A 21,615-nucleotide genomic window follows, 5' to 3' on the forward strand; every position below is an offset into this window, starting at 1 on the left:
GTTCATCAATGCTAATTGTCACGATGGTGGCCCAACTCCTTTCCTTCCTTGACTGGTGGCTGCCTTGGCCCTGGGCTTTGTTGTCCAGCCAGATGGCTCCCTACAGCCCCCTTGCCCTTTACCTGCACAACTGATTGGCCTCCAAATACAGTTCAGGTTCACCCAAAGTTGGAGACCAGCTCTGAAGGGCACCGAGACGTATTTCAGAGAGGTCTGTATTACAGCCCTTTCTTGGTGCTGGTGCCCTGGTTCTTCCCTTACCAGGCCTTGACCTCATGAGCTCCGCCAAGATCCAGGCTTCTCTCCCCAAGTTGCCCACCCTTCTTCCTGAGCTTTTCTGGGTGGTCTCATACCTAGATGAGATTATCTTTACCTTGATTGCTTTTGTGAGAACTAAACATTCTATATCTTTTATGTTATCATCATTTTCTGATTTGTACACTAATACTTTTGTTCATTTTTATCCCCCTGCAAGATTATTAATCCCTTGACTAATTATAAATTATAAAAAAGGCTTATTGAAAGAATTCTAGAATTAATGCCTTTTTTCTTGATCAAGTAGTACCTGGTTGCACCTATAATGGAGTTGTTTGTCTTGATGGACAAAACCATTTTTGTCTGCCTAACTTTAATTTTTTTTTCCTTTCTCTCTGGGTAAATTTGCAATCCTACTCCCTACTCTAAACCCCAGTCCATCTTATTTTCTCTTTTCCCGAGGGTGACAATATTTAGTGCTAAAAAGTTCCTTGAAGCACTCTGGAAATTTTAAAAGTGAAAATTCAAGTTGCAGTTACCAATGACATTTCCTTGATGATTAAAAATCAAACAAACCTATGTTATTGGTCAAATTGTTTCCTTCTTCCAACTTCATATGTTGAAGCCCTTACCCCCAGTATCTCAAAATATGACTATATTTGGAGACAGAGTCTTTGAAGATGCAATTAAATTAGAGTAAGGCCATTAGGGTGAGTCCTAATCCAACCTGACTAGTGTCCTTTATAAGAAGAAGAAATTTCGTAAAAAGGATACAAGGTGTGCACATTCACAGAGAAAAGGCCATGTGAGGATATAGCAAGAAGGTGGCTGTCTGCAAGCCAGAAGAAGAGCCCTCACCAAGAACTGTATGGGCTGGCACCTTGTTCTTAGACTTCCAGCCTTCAAAACTGTGAGAAAATAAATTTCTGTTGTTTAAGCCACCCAGTCCATGGTATTTTGTTATGGCAGCCCTAGCAAACTAATATAACCCCTGTAGCAAAAGTGAACATTCCAATACGTTTATTGGTAAAGTTCTAGGTGGAGGGCATTAAAAGCAGAAAAAGGGCCTCCATGTTTTTTTTTTTCTATTGTTCTTTTAACCCTTCTTGCTTTCCTCACAAATTCAATGGGGGAGCATATTTTAGGACAGTGTTCTAGAAGGCTGTACTAGCTACCAAATATGTCGTGAGTGTTCCTCACACAACCCAAGTCACCATGTGGTCTGTTTTCTCTTTGTTCCTGTACTAAACTCCACTAAGTTTTGATCTTTGAGTTCTGCATTTACCAGCTCAAGATGCCTCCCTCTTTTTCATGGACATCCAGATTAGGCCCATTCTCTAGCATGACCTTGTTAATTTTCTCTCCTTCCAGATCTCCCTGGCCACCCATTCTGCACTGATGTCTTTCTTAGTCATCCTCAGTCCCTTATTGCTTATGATATTAATTGCTGAGTATCATCAGCTACTTTGTTTCATTATTCAGTCTCTTCAATGTTTGTCTTCTTTGAGTCTTATTTGCTTTGAAGATTTTACATTTTATGAAGGCAAGGAAAATACTATCACTTCTTTCTCATTTCCGGTCTCCTCCCCACCTTTCTGCCACATCTTTCTCCCAGCAGGGCTAGTGTACCACTGAACACATGAGGATGCGTAATTATTGAATTAAATTCAGAGAATCTGATGACTCATTCTTCATGACGATATGGGGTAAAAACAAGGGATCAGAAACAGAGCTGATGTTCAGAAATGAAGAGGACATTTGAATACAAAGGTAGATTATTATTTTAGGTTGAGGCATTGCCTTTTCTTATTCAGCATCTTTCTTGCTGTAGTCAGTTCATAACATGCTAGGGAAAAGAGAACTGCTATTGACAGTTCAATACATCTGATGAAAAGGCACTTAAATTATTTTAGGGGAACTTTTGTTTTCTCAGTAACCCAACTGGGGATACTCTTCATGTTAAAAAGTATGAGGATTGGTCTCTTTTCTAATTTTTCTTTCTTGCTTGTGTAAATTCACAGTAAATTCCTTTGACAGTCAGAGGCACAGACAAATGTTATTGGAAATCTCCAACCTGTATTAGGAAGGAGTAACGCTCTTAACAGTGAACTCGCTGGGGGACACTCTGTTATGATGTCATGACTTCTTACTCTTTACAAATGTCAGCAACATTCATCTTTAAGAGTTTCACTGCTCTAAACGTATATATTTCTTGCTACTTGTTCATTCATTCAATATAAACACCACTGTATCCAGGGACTGATGCCTATTTTCAGTTCAGACTGATTCTTGTGTCTTAATACACAGTATTCACTGTGTAATAATTTGATGTCCTTTCTTCTTCATGTTTGGTATATAAAACAAGAGCATTTGAAGGTTTATTACATGCACAAATTTTAACCATATTCTGATGCAAATCTTAGATTCTGACTTAGTGTTTCATCATACTGCATACTCTTATGTGAAATTCTTATTTTACAGATAAGGTCCAGAAAGGTGCAATGACTTATTCAAGGTCACACACAAGGTTAGGGATGGAAGCAGAAGCCATATCCGGAGCTGCTAACTTCTAGTCTGGTGTTCCGTTCTATCTCTCTCTACTTGGCTCTTGTTTGATCCACTGTAGCTCATCATAGAATAGCTACTTTGGGCACTCCATTGTTATTCACATTTCTGAGTCAGAGGAGTTGGCTTACTGTGACTACCACTTCATTCAAAATATACTGAGTTTACTCAGAGACCTCAAAATTAATTGTTCCTGACCAATAATGCCTGAAGATGATGCTAATGAAACTTCTTAAATATCTTGAGAAATTATCTATAAGGCCAGGTAGTCCAGAATTCTGAGATCTTTTCTGATTTAAAATATTATAGTTATGGCTGGGCACAGTAGCTCATGCCTGTAATCCTAGCACTGTGGGAGGCCGAGGTGGGTGGATCCCTTGAGGCCAGGAGTTTGAGACCAGCCTAGCCAACATGGGGAAAACCCATCTGTACTAAAAATACAAAAAAATTAGCTGGGCATGGTGGCCGGCACCTGTAGTCCAGCTACTCAAGGGGCTGAGGCAGGAGAATTGCTGGAACTCAGGAGGCAGAGGCTACAGTGAACCAAGATTGTGCCACTGCACTCCAGCCTGGGCAATAGCGCAAGAATCAGTCTCAAAAAAAAAAAAAGATGGTTATATGTTGCCACTAGAGATCTTCAATTAGATCTTATATTTGAGTGTGGGCCACATTTTTTGGTGGAAAGAACAGTGGAATAGGAAGCAGAACACTGTGGTTCTAGTCCTAGCTCTATCACCAGTTGGTCCTGGTCCTCTTTATCTATTAGAAACATGTAATAACCCCATCGAAGGCTGTTAAGATCTCCATCCAGATAACATGTGTATTTCTAAAAGTATAAAAATGTAAGATAGTAATTTTAGACTGGTTGTGGTAATCTCTTAAATTATAGCAAGATGGTTCCGTTTGTCCCGTAGAAATAAAATGCTAACTGTAATTCCAAGGGACATATGTTTAGCGGTTTTTTCAAAGCAATTCAAATAAATTAATTGTAAATCACAGCGAGGAGATAGCATGTGTAGAGGGTGAGAATACAGATTCTGGAACCTGATTGTGTGTCGTTTATTTCACGGCTCTGGCACTTAGCAGCTGTGTGACCACGGGCAAGTTACTCTTCCTACCTGTGCCTCAGTTTCCTGTAAACTGTGAGTAATAAGAATCCTGCCTCTGTAGGGTTGTGTGAGAACTGACAGAATTAATATATGTTAAATGTTTGGAATGATGTCTGACTCAGAATAAGTGTGAATGTGACTGTTAATGCTAAAGCAGTACATGTCTAGAGGCTAGGGTTGTGTGGTTAACCAGAGTTTTAGCTGCCAAAACAAGAATAGAAGATTGTGAATAGAAGATTCTGCAAACGAGAGGATTCTAATTATGTGATAAATTCAAGTCAGGCAGGCTGGGTAATTTTGGGTAGTCACTGGTCAATTTTCTCTTTTGCTTTAGATGGGTAGACAAAACCAGACGGAAATAGAACTCTCTTCTCAGTATGGTGAATTGACACCATTTCTAAAAGGACTGGGCTTCTTTACTGATATGTTGATAGAGTGATATGCCCCATTTATACCAGTCAGTATTCTTTAGGCAGATCTTGCCTATTTGTGTGTGTGTGTATGTGGGTTTTTTTTTTTTTTTCTGTTAAGGCTAAACTTGAAGTTAATTTTCCCTAATATAGAATCAAAGAGGGTTGGCTGGGTGCAGTGGCTTACGCCTGTAATCCCAGCACTTTGGGAGACCAAGGAAGGCAGATCACTTGAGGCCAGGAGTTCGAGACCAGCCTAGCCAACATGGTGAAACCACATCTCTACTAAAAATACAAAAATTAGCCAGGCCTGTAGTCACAGCTGCTTGGGCAGCTGAGGCATGAGAATCGCTTGAACCTGGGAGGTGGAGATTGCAGGGAGTCGAGGTTGTGCCACTGCACTCCAGTCTGGGTGACCGAGAGAGATTCTGTGAGGAAGGAAGGAAGGAAGGAAGGAAGGAAGGAAGGAAGGAAGGAAGGAAGGAAGGAAGGAGGGAGGGAGGGAGGGAGGGAGGGAGGGAGGGAGGGAGGGAGGGAGGGAGGGAAGGAAGGTTGGGTTTTTTTAGTTCAAGATGGCTTGCATATGCTTTTATCTCCTCTTGTTCTTGAGAATTTATTAATACCACACTGAAGAAATATAACTGGTATCATCACATAAAAGTGAAGAGAAGGGGACAATGGGGTTCTAGAAATTTTTGGATGATATAAAATGGAAGAGTATGGATAATTATTCAGAGCAGCAGAGACTACAGTGGTTTGACTTAAGGAATCCCAGCAAGACTATAAGAAATAGTCTTGAGACTATAAAAAAACAAAATGGTTGACAGTGAGAAATGCAGAGGAATAATTAATCCCTTTAGCCCCTACCTTTTCTCCAGCATTTATTGCTAAGTTGATTTAAAAATAGATGGATGAATGTTTCTGTCTGCGATGAACTGAAATGTTTCTGTCTCTTCCAATTCCTATGTTGAAACACTAGCCCCATGGGATGGTATTTGGAGGTGGGAACTTTGGAGGAGGATTAGGTCATGAAGGTGGAGCCCTATTGGGATTAGTAGCCTTATGAGGCCAGAGGGAGCTAGCTGGCTCTCCCTCCACCATATGCAGATTCAACATGAAGACTGCTGTCCGTAAACCAGGAAGAGGGCTTTCACCAAGCACCTGACCATGCTGGCACCCTAGTCTTAGATTTCCAGCCTCTGGAACTGTGACAAATAAACACTTGTTGTTTCTAAGCCTCCCAGTATATGGTATTTTATTACAGTAGCCCAAAGTAGGATAAAGACTTGAAAAATTTTGAATATACTTTTTTTTTTTGGATGAGTGGGGGACAGGGGAGCATCAAGAAAACGGATGGCAGGGATGGTGCCACAGAGCAAAACTCTCCACCCAGCAGTACTTGAGGAGCCATTGGCACAATGATGGCTCCTCACTGGCTCACCCTAAAGTCAAATTGACCTGTTGACAAGTGTCACCCATGAACACAGAGACACAATTATTACTATGAATGAACACTGCAAAGAAGACCGAGACAGCTGAGGAAAGTCTTCAGCATTACAGAGAAAGCTACAAAAACATGGAAAAAACTAATCTTAAAGGAAGCAGGTGATTCAGAGTTCAGAAGGCGCAAAAAATAAAAAAGTTATAATTGGCCTCCTCAGAGAGATGTGAGATATTACATCCATAAAACAGGAGCATGATGCTGTAAAAGTGAATAATCAGAGAATAAAGAAGCGCTTCTAAAAGTAAAAAATATTATTATTGATATACAAAATACAATAGAAGATTTGGAAGTTAAATTTTTAAGATATCTGCGAGAATATAGCATAAAAAGACAAGAGACCAGAAATAAGAGAAAAAGATAAGACACAGAAATCAATCTATAAAGGTTCAATGTTCAACTGGTAGGAATTATAGAAATTAATAAGTGAAAAAAATCAATGGGAATAAATTTGTAATCATCTGAGAAAATTTTCCAGAGTTAAAAATTTTCACATTGAAAAGACAGTGGGCTGATCAGAATGATAATAGATTTTTTTTTTCAGAGTCTCACTCTGTCTCCCAGGCCTGAAGTGCAGTGGAGTGACCATGGCTCATTACAGCCTTGACCTCCTAGGTTCAGGTGATCCTCCCACCTCAGGCTCCCAACTAGCTGGGACTACAGCTGTGCACAACCATACCCCACTAATTTTTTGTAAAGACGGAGTTTCACCATGTTGCCCAGGCTGGTCTCGAACTCCTGGGGTCAGGTAATCCATCCATCTTGGCTTCCCAAAGTGCTGGAATTCTGAGCATGAGCCACTGCCCCTGGCTGAAAATATCATTTTGAATCTTTAGAACACAAAGGTTAAATGAAGAGAATTAAACTTATTAACTAAAAAAAAAAAAAAAAAAAAAAAAAAAAAAGATCCACTTTTTCCCTGACTGTGCATCAGCACACTGGATCCTAGAAAGCAATTGAACACTGACTTCCATCTCTGAAAGAATTCTCAGCCAATAATTCTATGTCCTGGTAAATTATCAATCAGGAAACCAGAATAAAGTCATTTTCAGTTTTGCACTCTTTCTTAGGAAGTTACTTGAACATGCATAGCAGAAAAAAATGAGGATGAGAATTTAAAAAATGAACTTATGAGCTTCAAATAGCAGTGCATCCAAGGGAGAAGCAAAACCGCAGGATGACATTTCTGTAGCACACCTAGGGAGACCAGATGGGAGAGAAGAAGAGAGGACTTCAGAAAGTAGGGTTCTGGGAAAACAGTGAGTTCAATGTGATAAAAAGTAGAATTGGAAGTAAAAAAAAAAAAAAGTCTGAGAACACGATAAAGGAATTGAACATAGGGAAAAAACAAACCAAATAACCCCCTGAAATTCTAGGAATAACAAACAGCTTTACAAGAAAAATCTTGGTCCACGTATGAATATCCTAAATTACATTAGGAGACTGGTCAACTTTAAGAAAATGGAAAAAATTTCAATCCATAGAAAGAATGAAGAAGAAATTGAGCAACATAAGGTAAAAAATGGATAATTCTCCCAACAAAGACAGAGAAAGGAAAAATATACAAGAAAATATTATTTTAAAAAAAGCAGACTAAAATGTAGCCTAATTCTGTTCAATATTTAAAAAAGGAATCATAACACAAATTTTAAACAAGCAGACTAAAGTGTAAAATCATTTAAAATGTAAGATCATTTAACAAATGACTTTTTTGTAAAAAAAATTTGCATTTTACAAATGTAAAATCATTTTTAAAAAGCAGACTAAAATGTAGCCTAATTTTGATCACTATTTAAAAAAAGGAATCATAACACAAATTTCTATTTAAAATGGCATTATTTATTCACTTATTTATTGTCTCTTCATTACTAGAAAGTAAGCACTGTGTTGGCCTTGTACACTGCTCTATTCCCAGCATGTAGAAGAGTGTCTGAACCTGAGTAGTTACCTGGTAAATATTTGTGGCTTGAATGGAGAAGTAAATGGTTTCCCTGTAGTTATGGCAAAGTAAGTACTTGTTATTCATTTTCAGCTTTTGGAATCAACCTGTAGGCAAAGACTTAGTTCTAGTTATGGGGCAGGTACTGTCCCAGGTCTTGATATTGTCGGTCCTGATACTGTCGGTCCTGATACTGTAAAATTAATCATCACAGATTGCATTTACATAGTGTGAACCACGATCCTGATACTGCTGTACATATTCACGTACACACATTCACTTAACCTTCACTATGAACTAGTTACATTATTATTATTTCCATATTACAGCTTTCTATAACAGCCGAGAAAAGCTGAGAGATGGCAGGGACAAGGACAGGTGGAGAAAAGTATAGAGTGTGAAGCAGGCAACTCTTCTTTTATTGTAGATCCTTATGGGCTACTTGCTTTTAAATCATGGGCATGTGTACTTTGATAAAAATTTAAAAATAAATTCTCAAATGTGGCAGGTACATGGGGCTGTGGTGTATAAAGGCAAGTGCCATACAAAGTGACGTAATAAGACCTTATGGCTTCTTGGGAATTACCAGGAGTCTATTTCACTTGGCATGTAGGTTTCACTTGGCATGTAGATGTTGTGGAATGGACCCTGATGTGAGAACAAAAGGGAAATTTCATTATGATGATTTCCCACTAATGCACATTACATGTTAATTAACATTCACTTAAACAGTGAGGTCTTAGTCTTGTTTCTATAAGTTGAACAAAATTTGAGTATTGCGAACAGCCTAATAATTTAATCAATCTTAATTTCTTAATGCTAGGATATTAAAATTTTTATTTTTGTATTGTAACACCAATGGGATTGTGCATAAACAATATTTTATTCTATGCTTTCTGGGTTCAATATGATACAAAATGATAGGGTTTCTTATGTAGGAATATATTTAGTAGAGAGTTCACCTTTTTATGAGCAATAAAAGGACTTGAACATGATAAAGAATACAATTATATGGTATATAAAATGGATATTGTTACTATGCTATTTATATATGTGATTTCTGTCAGGATGGTGATGTGAAACCAAAGGATTCATCTGGTAGTTTCTTACAGACTGAATGGATGGCATTGGCTGAAACAGCACTTTTACAGCTTTCTGTTTTTTCACTTTCAAACTGCACTTGAATCTCATAGACATACTCTTTGAAGATCAGAAGATTTAGAGCATACTATGCTCTGTCTAAATAAAAGCATAATGTAAGTGGAAGGAGAAATTGTTTTAAAAAATGGGGGTATCAAATGTAGTGAATGACCTCAGTGTATTTAGGGGTCGATTGTAGAGTCAGAAATGAATTACCCTGCATTAGAGATGCTGGATGGTACAATAGGTTGTGGAAATTGGAAAGAAATAGGTAAAAATAATAGGTCAAACCTATTACATTGGCCTTTCTTCAGTGTAATTTTGTGCTGGAAAGCATTGAACCAGATATTACCCTGTGTTTACTGAAGAAGAAAACATTGAAGCTATTACGTTTTTTATGAACTAAAACAATCAGTTGAGCAAAAACTGTGTCAGGAGATGCTCGACATGGGTGTTTGTATCCAGGGTATATGACAACTAAATGAGTTTTGTTCATTTACATTTAATATTTCTACTTAAAAGGTAATTTGAAGTCTTATAGATAATGAATATATTGTTAAACCCAGAATGCCTCCTTTTAAATAATAACTAAAGCCTATTAGTATGGAAGCAATATTTATTAAACACTCAACATTAACCCCATGAGAGTACACTATATATTTTCTTTCATACCACTTTGGCAAAAATAATAGTAATTTAAAAATTACAGTGTTATGGCTGGATGTGGTGACTCACACCTGTAATCCCAATACTTTGGGAGGCCGAGGCAGGCAGAACACTTGAGGCCAGGAGTTCGAGACCAGCTTAGCCAATATGGTGAAATCCCCGTCTCTACTAAAAATACAAAAAAAATAACCAGGCCTGGTGGTACGCACCTGTAATTCCAGCAACTTGGGAAGCTGAGGCATAAGAATCACTTGGACCCAGGAAAAAAAAAAAAAAATGCCCGGCGCAGTGGCTCACGCCTGTAATCCCAGCACTTTGGGAGGCCAAGGCGGGCGGAGCATGAGATCAGGTGATCGAGACCATCCTGACTAACACGGTAAAACCCCGTCTCTACTAAAAATACAAAAAAATTAGCCGGGCGTGGTGGCAGGCACCTGTAGTCCCTGCTGCTGGCCAGGCTGAGGCAGGAGACTGGCGTGAACCCAGGAGGCGGAGCTTGCAGTGAGCCGAGATCGTATGCACTCCAGCCTGGCTGACTGAGCAAGATTCCGTCTCAAAAAAAAAAAAAAAAAAGAAAAAAAAAGTTGTTTTTTAAGTAAAAAGCATTTTATTTATGGAATTTATGTAAGCTGGATATCAGTCTCAATCGCTATACTTTTATGATTTCCAAAGTAAGTTAAAATTTTTTCAGGCATTTTTTTTAGACCAGTAAACTGAGGCTAAATTTAATTAGCAGCATCTTACTATGCATATTGACATACCCAACAGTAACACCTTCATATATGCATGCTTTTCTCTGATCTCTCCTACTTAACGAAGAAAGAACTCTTTATATGTGACAAGACTGGTGCAGGGTAACAAGTGGGAGTATTTGTCCCCTCTCACAATGATAAGGGAAGATAATTGGTAGGGTCTCTGGTGTGACCTCCCACTTCACAGTTACTGTTGGGCACTCCCGACAACTTTGACCTGGATGTCACTATTCTTATTCTGGCGGTTTCTTTTTTTACTGAATTCTTATGCAACTTTGGCAGTGGAAAAGAATAAGCGTGTTGATGGGTCCAGGAGAGCAGTGTGTGAGATCCATTGGCTAAAAGTGGAATGTGGAATGTTCTCAATGAACTTTTTATTCACAGAGACAGCCAATGCTGGTGTGGCCATCAGAGCACACTGGGACTACGCCCTTATTCTATAGCTATGTAAAGAAACTGTGTTCCAGAAAGGCAAGCAGTTCGCCCTCAAAATGAGGCCCTTCTGAATTCCTTAGGTCAATAGTGAGTCTATTATCTACTTCATTCTCTGGCCAGAAACGAGGAAGCACACTCATTTCCACACCTCTTTTTCTCTAGGTGTGCCTTCAAGTCCTTTTTTCTTCTACCTTTTTAGTCTCCAACTTATCCACTTTTTAGCTAGAGCCCTCAATTTCTGAATTATTCCAATATCACATATTACCCTGCATGCTGTCCTGTGTTCTGTTGACTGGGATTTCCGTGGCTCTTAGATGAGCACCCTCAGCAACGTACCAACTTCTTTCTTCTTGTTACTCCTGCTCAACAAGTTAAGCAGCTGAACCATTTCTGGAGGCAAAGCTCACTGGCATAATAAGGTCATCGCTTTCATGCATTCTCTCCATCCATAACTGTCCAAAGTCAGTCCTTCCTCACCCCCTCCTCTTCCGCTTCTCATCCCGGTTGAGACCTCATCCTGAGCTCCCAGAAGACCTGCACTTGTGTACTCCTCTCTCCAGAGCCTTGTATTTTCTTCATTTCCATCTTATTGTTATAGGAGTTACTAAGAAATTATTTTAGGCAGATAGAGAGGAAAAGGGGTCCTGGGGAAGTTTTTGTTTCTTTTAAAGCAGCTCCGGAAACATTTCTTGTCTAGCAGGAAAGCCACCTTTGACATGCAAATGCTGGCTGTTAGAAACTGGGGCCACCCAAACATGGCGATTCCTCTGCCTTCTTCTTGCCCTTGGCACATGGCTGCCCCCACATATCCCCACAGGCATAGAACATCATGGCGCCCTGTATTTCCATATTGCAAGAGTTGGGTGGGAGGGCCAGTTTTTTCAAGGGCTACGTGAATGACATGCCTGGTCAAACCAATCCCCTGAGCCCTATGCAAATCAGACCACCTCCTCATATAACTGGCTGGTTTCCACCCTGCAGTAGGAGTCTCCTCTCTGGGTTTTGGAGCCCTGCCTCCATCTGTCTCCTCTCTCCCCTTCCACCCCAGGAAGATACTGCCAAGGCGCTCCTTCTGACATCTACATGCCAGTCTGGGAGAAATAAAATTTATCCCTCTGCTACCAGCCTGATGATTACACTTCTTGCAGAGTTCTATAAGGGAGGATACTTCTCATGATTCAGGCCTTTGTCTCTCTTAGTCTTCCTTCTGTCTTCTCCCTTCTTTCTTACCTATTAAACTTTCCGCTCCTTAAAACCATTCCATGTGTGTCTGTGTTGTTTTATCAAAACTGGTGCGAAGACCAAGAAGCCTGGTGTTCCACCACTCATCAGAGCTGTGTCATTATTACAGTCTGAGGAGATGGTGCTCTTCTTCCTAAACATAGAGCCAACTTTTATCCTTGTGGAGCCTTCACCTAATTGTCCATGGTACAGTTATTGCAGCTGGTTGAAGCCAGAGCTATGACTTCTCAAATCTTCTTTAGTTCTGGCCTAAAAATTTGAGCATGTGCAACTTATTTTTTCTCTTGGCACAAAGTTTCTTGGTTACCTTTAAAAATCGGCCCACTAAACATACATTTTACTGTCTTAAATTCTATGCCGCTTATATACACCTGCTTAATTGTGTCTATTCCTTAAAATTTAATCAACTCTTGTCATCATCCTTATGTAGGCCTCCAGAATGTCTCTCTCTCATGTGTGATCATGTTTTCCCCTTGTTTAAAATTACTGTATGGTTTTTAAATTACTTACAGCTAAATACCAAACCAAATGCACCACATGCCCATCTCAATCTACTTCTAGCCAAACTTTCAGTCCTCATTTCTCACTGCTCTCCTGAACACAGCTTTCTTCTGGGTATTTCCAGTGCTTACTACGGTGCAAGGCACCTAATAAATACTCAAAATAATGGTGATATTCTCCCTAAGCCATTTATGCTTCTAATATATCATGTTCTCTTTGCCCCTGTACATTTTTCCCTTGTCTAATACCCCTGCAATTTCTCTTCCTCCTTATCCACTTGACTGTCTAGGCTGAACTCCAGAGGGCCTCCCCTGGGGACCCCTCCTACCTCATGTCTCTCTAACAAAGTGTCCTTCTGTATTCTTGCATCTCTTCTGTAGCACTTAGTTTGTGTTGAAATTGTTTGCCTGTCTGCATTAGACCATGACAGTATTTGTTTAGTTCATCTTTGTATGTCATGCCCTGCACGTTAGCAGCCACAGAATGAGCATATATTTTTGGATGGGGTATAGTTTTTATTTTCATTTTTTTCCTACATTTGGTGTAAGTTGGTGTAATCTAGAAGTCTTTTCTTTAGAGACAGGGTCTCAGTTTGTGGCCCACCTGGAGTGTACTGGTGTGATCATTGCTCACTGCTGCCTCAACTTCCTGGGTTCAAGGAGTCCTGCTTCAGCTTCCTGAGTAGCTGAGACTACAGGCGCGTGCCACAATACCCGGTTAATTTTTTAATTTTTCATTAAGACCAGATCTCACCATCTTTCCCAAGCTGGTCTCAAACTCCTGGGCTCAAGCTATCCTCCCTTCTTGGCCTCCCAAAGTGCTGAAATTACAGGCTTAAACCACTGTGCCTGGCATAATCTGGAAGTCTTTAGAATGACCATGCTTACTATGAACTCTTGTCCAAAAAAGATCCTCTCTCCCCTTCCACCCCAGGAAGATACTGCCAAGGCGCTCCTTCTGACATCTACGTGCCAGTCTGGGAGAAATAAAATTTATCCCTCTGCTACCAGCCTGATGATTACACTTCTTGCAGAGTTCTATAAGGGAGGATACTTCTCATGATTCAGGCCTTTATCTCTCTTAGTCTACTCCTGGGCAATGGCTTCATTGTTACCAAATAAAGCTTCCAAGCGGATCTCTTTATAGGGTAGGCCCATGTTAAATCTCAAATAATCAAATAAATTTATCCTCAGGAGACCATACCTCCATATATATATTCCCATATGTATATACATGCATACATAAATGTACATATTCACATATATGTGTATAACTCTACATGTAATCAGTGTATATATTTAAATGTTCAGAACACTGTAACAATATAGATGTTCATTATTATAGAGAATGCAAGTAGTAGGCTATCTAGCTTTTTTTTACAAGAGACTTACTTCTTGGAAACAGTTTCCAGATATATTGAGCATTGTTGGATGACTTTTGTTGCCCTTCTCCATTATGAAAATGATGATAGAATTTAAAAGTTAGAATTTCTCTGAGATGAGAGGTGTTGTGCGTTACATTGTATTGCTTGCTAAAACTCTAATTTGACTTATGAAAACTACAGATAAAACATGTACCCTGGATTTTAAGAAAACACATCAAAGAGCAGCCTCAGGTTGGACAGTAATTTTTATTTTGGTCCTTTCCCCATATTTATGCCTTATGTTCCAAAGACCCAACTAGTTGTGATATGTGGAACTTGCCCTGCTGACCTCAAACAAATGTTTTGCTCAATGGTAGGTCAGTGAATCTGGAAACATGCTGTCCAGGAGATGGGTAGTTCTTATAAATGAGTTGGCTTGAACAAAGTCATTTTTTGGGGGGATATACAATTGGCTTTTTATCAGTTTTATGACCTATTTGATAGACTGTTACTTTCTTTATTCCCACTGGTATTTGCCATAGGAACTTCTATGGTTTGTTTTGAGACTTATTTAAAAACATGTCTATTCATCTGAACAGAACATTGATGTTTGTGAAAAATCTCACTGTAGTTGACTTTTTATAGAATTATTGTGAGATCTGTTTATTTTTAGATAAAGATGTCTTTAAACATTTTGTGTTGAATATAGACCGCTGCTTGCCTATCTCTGTGTTTTTTTTCTAGCTGGGATTTCAATGATTATTGAGTATTTTTTCCATACCCTGGAGACAGGCCATCTCTCTTTCATTCTTCAGTACAAATATTTATCAGTTTCACAAGAAGTTGAGATGATTGTCTTGAGCATATAAATTGCCTCAGAGGTTTCTGGCTAACTTGTCTATAGAAACTGTGCCTATGATTAATAAGCAATTATGTTGTAGCAATATTTTCTTTGCTGAGAAAAAGGCAGTAACTGTCCCTGCTCATTATGAAATAGATGTGGCCAAAAGTGCAGTTGTAGCCTGTCATAGAACATTTGGCATCTCTGCTAAAGAGGTGAAATTATGATACTAGAAAAACAGTCTGGGCGGGTATCAAATATGCTGGTGTTAGACACATACTCGGCTGTGGCTTGTGAAGTCCTAATGGGAGCCCTTCAAACCCCTATATTAAGGCCTCAGGTGGAATCAGTTTTTGCCATGTCAGAAGACCAACCAATACTACAGAAGCAGATTTATTCTGTCATGAAAGCAGCTAGACCTAAGCTAGTTTATTTCCAACTTTTTCCATGTTTCATAGAATAGTATTACCTCATTAAAAATCAGCACACCAACATGGCACAAGTATACATATGTAACAAACCTGCACGTTATGCACATGTACCCTAGAACTCAAAGTATAATAAAAAAAAAAAAAACCCACAGGTAACGCAGATTAGCACCTATATTTTAAATGTGTTTGCTGCCTCCCTGTCATTTGAAAGCACAGCTGATTAAAGTGAGAATTGTAGGTGGAGGCTTCATCTTAAAAAAAAAAAAAAAAATCATGTGTAATAGTATTGCACATTAAAAATGCAATGTGTAATGTAATTTAATGTATAATAGTATTACACATTAAAAAATCACCCAGTGTTAGGGGGACAAAGGATGGGTAGATGGTAGTCACGTCACCTATTTTTCTACTATTGAAATAAATAAACCCAATGATGTTGATATAGATAACATAATTTTATCCTTAAAAAAAGCCAAAATATATTTTTATTTTGAATTTCCAGTATTGGCAAGACTGGTTTTGCATCTTTCTGTTTCAGTTTCACTCTAGTCTAAAGGTTAAGGCATAGTCATATTATCCAATCTTGAGTGTTCATACCAAATCTAGAAAATGTAAAATGCTTTATCTTAGCTTTCCAAGCAAGGCTATTAATTTAATTCAGACGCTACACTTCAGGATTTTAGCTAAATATTGAAGTTTGAATTCTCTGCTCAAGTCTCATTAGTAGTGATTAGCTAACACAAATGCATCTCTGATTTATGCATGTCTAAAAATGATTAGGAAAAGCCGTCTTGTGCAGGGTTGATTGTTTTTATGTACAGTTTTGTCCTTCTAGGCCATCTTCTTTAAACACTGTAATTAAATTGGCCACCTTTGGGATATAGCACTGGAAGACTGCTTGTACTCTGCAAATTAACATTATAGATATGGTTCTAGAAATTGAGAAGATAGATATTTTTGTGATCATGAGAGGTTGGGATTAAATGTACAGAAAAGCAAATTTATACTAGGAGGTTTTTCCTTTTTTTAAGATACTATAAATTTCTAAATGAATTCCTGACATTTGGAAATGTTTTGATCGTCCATTTGTATAAAGCTTTATGTGTAGCAGCCTCATTGACTTGTTTTTATTTAGTCTGGTTTTTATGTGATCGTTTTTACCTCTGTTGAATTGGCGAAAAATAACTTAACATTTTACCAAGGCTTTAGTTGGCACAAGAAAACTCTGAATCCAGCCAGGAATTTTTCTGTGGCCTAATTTTCACATTGCAATGAACATAAAATTTGCATCTTGTTTTATTTTTCACTCTCTTTACTGGTATTTGTGTAATGCAGAATTAAATGTCGTGGAACATTAACTAACCAAGGAGAACATAACCCTCAGTACATCTATATCGTAAACCTGTTAAATTCATAGAGATTCAGAACTTGAGTGTAAATAGCTGTCTTCTGGACCAATATTGAGTTTGTGCTCCAAAGAAATGACACCACTGAGCAGCAGGAACTCAAGTGTTGAAGGAGACGTTTTTCTTACTCTGAGAAATTACAAAGTTCTCCTTTTTTCCCTTAAAAGATTGACAAAAATCCATTGACATGAAAATAATTTAGCTTGCTTTTAACATTTTGGAGGCAGACTGCAAATTAATATATGCAATCACAAATAGGGTTTTCAATGTCATTCAAATTTGCTCTTTAAAAATGTGAATTTTAAGAAAGTTATATTAGCTTTCTGATTTTTTTTCAATTACCAACGGTTCTATCAGGAATCACAAAAGTCTTGTGTCTTAAAGTAATATACATTTTTCTAATATACGATTAAGGGAACTGTTCGATTATTTAGGGAAATATGGCTGCTCCCAGGTCTTGGAGAAATTCTTTTATGCCTGGCTATTAATTTTCTTTTGGCACCTATTCTATGTTTTTTTATTTCCATACCCTGGGGTATGGAATTCCTCTATGTTTTCTAAGACATTCCTCTGTTTTTTATTTCCCCCCCAGGGTGAGTTAGAGAATCCATAGGAACTTTCTACCCTACTACCTGGGAGGAATTGCATGATGAAATTTTACCCTACTTGCAAGCTAACAGGTTACCCTGCCATAGTTTTATGGGATGCTGGCAAGAGACATGAGACCCTTGGGTCAGAGACTCATGGCAAGACAGGTGCACACAAGGATTTGTGACACAGCTAAGGACCCCTGAGTATAAAAAAGCCAAATATTTTACTATAGATCATGTGTAAACCTGACCAACCATTGCCCTGGAGGAAAATGCTCTTTTTTTTTTTTTTTTTTTAAAAAAAAGAAAGACTTAGAGAGTACGAGTACATTCTCGTTATATGGATATATTGTGCAGCGATAAAGTCTGGGCTTTTACAGTAACCACATACAAATAGGGTAAATTGTATTCCATAAGTAATTTCTTATCCCTCACCCCTCTCCAACTCTCCCACCTTTTGGAGTCTCCAATGACTATTATTCCTCTTTGTATGTCCATGTGTACACTTTGCTTGCTATAAAAAACGAAGACACTATCTTTATCTTCTAAGACTGTTTGTCATACAAACACCCTTAAAAGATTAGACCAGCACAAAAGCTGCTATAAGATGTGCAGAAACACCATGGAGAATCATCTCTCAACAGCCAAGTGAAAATAACCAGGCCCTGCCTCAATATGCCTTTCCTCAGGTAGTACACCCATGGTGTCCTTTCAGTAGCATTGAAGGAAGCAGAAAACGGGTTCTAGGGTAGAATTATTATTGAAGCTACAAGCCATTTTATTAGCTACTGGTTACTTTGCTCATTCAGAAAGCCTCAAAGTCACTATATGCCTGGAAATCAAATGGACAGGAAGACTAGGATTACATCACAGCACTGCTTAGTACATAACACCCCTTCTTTTCTCCAACTCTGAATAATCTGAAAATTTTAAATATTTCTTGGCTAACTTTTGATGGCAGTATTGAAGAGAGTCAAGTTTGATCCAAACATGGATATAGAAAAGAGTGTCTTAAGGAGAACTACACTTCCCTTTTTGGGTCTTCTCCCCTTTATCTTATCCTCCTTATCTTGCCCTGTTGGTCATCATTGGAAGGAATTCTGTAAGATTCTTGAAAGAAGTTGACGCAAAAGGGGAAGAATCTCTCCCTTCTCCCTCTACCACTCCCCCACCCCTAGCTTACCCTTGGCCTTCTGAGTCCAGGGTTTCCGCTGTCTTAACATTGGCTCTGTGGGCAGTAGATGTTGTCAAGATTGAACATGTTGCGCTGGGCCTTTTCATGGAGCCTGTGGATTAAGGGTCTGGAATTTAGGGCATGTATTGGGAACTGAATGTGCCTCAGCTCTGGGCCATCAGTGAAATCATAGTGGGGTCTATGCTGATGCGGATCAGCCATGGAGGAGTAGGATTTGAGACCTTTGCTTTTTCAATGTGAGTATGAGAATGACTATGTATAATAGCAATCGTTGATTTTGGGGATAATTTAATGAAAAATGTAGTACTATGAAAATTTGATTTTGCTGTGTAAACCTAACATTAATTGTAGTCATTTATGTGAACGACTTAGCATTTATCTCTAATTACCATGCAGCACAATGATTATTCATAATACTAACTATGTGTCAGATCAATGTTTTTAAGTTGCATTGATTATAACACTAAAATCTGCTCATGTGTGATGCTGTCTTCACTTGGACGGGCGTTTGCTAAAGGAGCAAGGAGCAGAGCTTTCTACTTACAACTTAAAACATTTAGTTTTTTTTAATGGATGGAGAGACTCATTTGCATTAGAAAAGTGAGATTTGCAGTCTGTTTGACTGTGAGTCACTGTAGACAGTAGAACCCTCAGATCATGAGGACGGTGGTTAGGAATAGGAGCACTGACATTTTAAGACTTTGAGTCTAAAAACTGATTATCTGGTTCACTTCTTGTTTTATTTTTGCCACTTCTGTTATTACCAGGGAATAATATTATGGAACCCTAAAAAAAATATATATGCCTTTATGCCAGCCAAGCAGAAGAGTATACAATATCTTTGATATGCTGAAATAAATCGAAGTTAAATGAATTACTGTGTCTGGGAGGGTGAGTGATGTAAATTCCTAACCTTTTCCGCTTTCTAGATCAGGACTCAGCTTCTATATTTTTGTCTGTCCATCTGACTACTAATTTTACCAGTGTGTATTAACCAAGATCATTTTGCATTAGAGTTTACTGATTTGACATGATGTTAAAATGTAGTAAAATTAAGCAAGGACTCTTAAGAGGGAAGTAGATCCCAATAAGTATTAGTTGCAGAAAATAATGTTTTCACCACTACAGGGGTTTGTTGTTGTTCTTGTTGTTTTTAGGCAGCATCTCACTCTGTCCCCCAGGCTGGAGTGCAGTGGTATGATCAAGGCTCACTGCAGCCTCCTGGGCTCAAGCCATCCTCCCACCTCAGCATCCTGAGTAACTGGGATTACAGGCATGTACCACTATGTCTGGCTACATTTTTTTTTTCTATTTTTTGTAGAAACAGGGTCTCACTTTGTTTCCCAGGCTGATCTGAAATTCCTGGACTCAAGTGATCTGCCTGCCTTGGCCTCCCAAAGTGCTTGGATTACAGGCATGAGCCACCACACCCAGCCTACAAAGGGGTAATTGAGTATCAGTCTCTCTATCACTTATTGATTATCTACTCTGTGGTCTATATATTTGTGTCTCCAGCCACTAACTGACAGATAAAACAAAATTAAAGGCAATTAGGCAAAAATTTAAACAATAAGGCTTGAACTTGAACAAGTGGCTACAGTTAGTACTTTGAGTATAGTTTTGAAATAAAAGTTTGATGGTTAAATAATGTAGAATTTTGCCTTTATTGTAAACCAGTGTGAACTATTTGTTCATATTCAGGTTGTTAGCTAAAGACTTTACAACAGTTTCAAACTGTTTGATGCTGACTCTATAGTAGAAACAGAAAGCTTGTGCTTCTGTGAAATAGAAGTAGCCAGGCCAGTGGAATTACTGTGGAAAAATGACCAAATGCCTTTCAAAAGCTGATGGTTAAACCTAGGCCTCTTGAGTTGAGTACTCCCAATTTCTTAAGTTGTTCCTGGTAGAGTGACGAAGCTATGCTATCCTTTGTGAAGAGTCAGTTTCATTGAGTGCCTTTTATTATGTGTATGTTTAGTTGGACAATGGAATTATAAAAACTCAGCTCTTCCAGGTAAATTTTTAAAAGGACAAATGTATTTTTTGTCTTTTTATTCAGTTGTAGTAGAATGACTACAGTAGGTATTCCAGGATAGTAGGTATCCCTGCTCTTATACTGTTTTTACTCGGAAGTATATTTCAGTGGACAAACACTTATTCTTTTAATAGAAAATTTATGTTATTTGAATGTAGGTAGATTGACATTTACCTTTAAAATACTTAATGGAAGCAGTTTGCTTAAGTTGTAGAAATGCTTAATGTCCCAAACCTTAAGATGCCAGGATGGACTACTTTAAGATAACCCCAACCTCAAACAACATACAATTATTCATCTTAACTCTCAACTTCTGGCTTGTCAGGTGGGAGAAAGAGAAAAATTGTTATTTGCTTGGTGACAATGAGGCAGTTACATAAATGTGATGCGCAAAGTGAACACATAAATAGTATTTCAGAAACAGAAAATCATCTGAGTCCCTGTTGATTGTTGTATAGGTACTAGACATTTTAATGGAATTGCTTCTTAATTACCGAACTCTCCTTGATAGCCATGGAAAAAAATTGGATTGGACAGTATTGATTCCAAGCACTTCTGTTCCTCTTTAGGGAAATTCTGAGCTGGCAAAACACATACAGATGGGCAGACAAGACTGCTTAGTTTGCCCTCTGCTGAATTTGATCAATAGGAACCTATTTCTGTATCAAGGAGAAGTAGCTCTGTTAATTTAGACCTGGAAATCTCATCATTAGATACTCTTGAGTAAGAAGATTTAAAATATTTTACTTAAGATATAAATTGCATGTAGACATTTTTTTTTTTCCAAGAAAACTTGTTTTCCTTTTTCTTCTTTTTTTACAATCATGTCACCTGTTTCATTGAGTTTTTTTCTTTTTTCCTCAACAAGAAGGCTAAGAGTCTATACTACTGGGTTCAGTAGCTAGTGGATAAGATTCCTATTCTACTAGATAACTTTTTTCTTGCCAGTAGTATTGCATATAGTTTTAGGAACCGAGGAGGAAATAGGATTAACAAAAAATAAGACCCAATTTGCCTACTAACATGTAGTATCTTTTCTTCTATCGTTACCCAGGTAAACACAATTCCTGCTTTGTATTCTGTATTCTCATACTGTGGTCTTACCTTCATTCATTCCAAAAGCATTTACTGAGTCCTGTGCTTGACGGTAATGGTTGAAAACCTGGAGTCAAGAATATACTGGATGTTAGGAATGCCAAATTATGTTTTTTCTGTTTTAAGCATTTATTCATGTAATTA

General features: G+C 38.2%; 1 protein-coding gene and 1 long non-coding RNA gene across 3 annotated transcripts in view; one reads left to right on the forward strand and one right to left on the reverse strand.

The window, feature by feature from the left end:
* The window catches only part of HS6ST3 (heparan sulfate 6-O-sulfotransferase 3), a 746,570-nt gene that overhangs the window by 344,124 nt on the left and 380,831 nt on the right, over positions 1 to 21,615 (forward strand). The window lies entirely within an intron of this gene.
* Positions 1 to 21,615, reverse strand: part of LOC116270502 — a 45,552-nt gene that overhangs the window by 21,480 nt on the left and 2,457 nt on the right. For both annotated transcript variants that reach the window (XR_004178536.1, XR_004178535.1), the window contains exons 2-3: positions 21,481 to 21,538; positions 18,330 to 18,432 (exon numbers count right to left, since the gene is read on the reverse strand). This is a non-coding gene — a long non-coding RNA (uncharacterized LOC116270502). The remainder of the gene's footprint in view (positions 1 to 18,329; positions 18,433 to 21,480; positions 21,539 to 21,615) is intronic.

Source organism: Papio anubis, chromosome 15, assembly GCF_008728515.1.
Source record: "Papio anubis isolate 15944 chromosome 15, Panubis1.0, whole genome shotgun sequence".
Classification (NCBI taxonomy): Eukaryota; Metazoa; Chordata; class Mammalia; order Primates; family Cercopithecidae; genus Papio; species Papio anubis.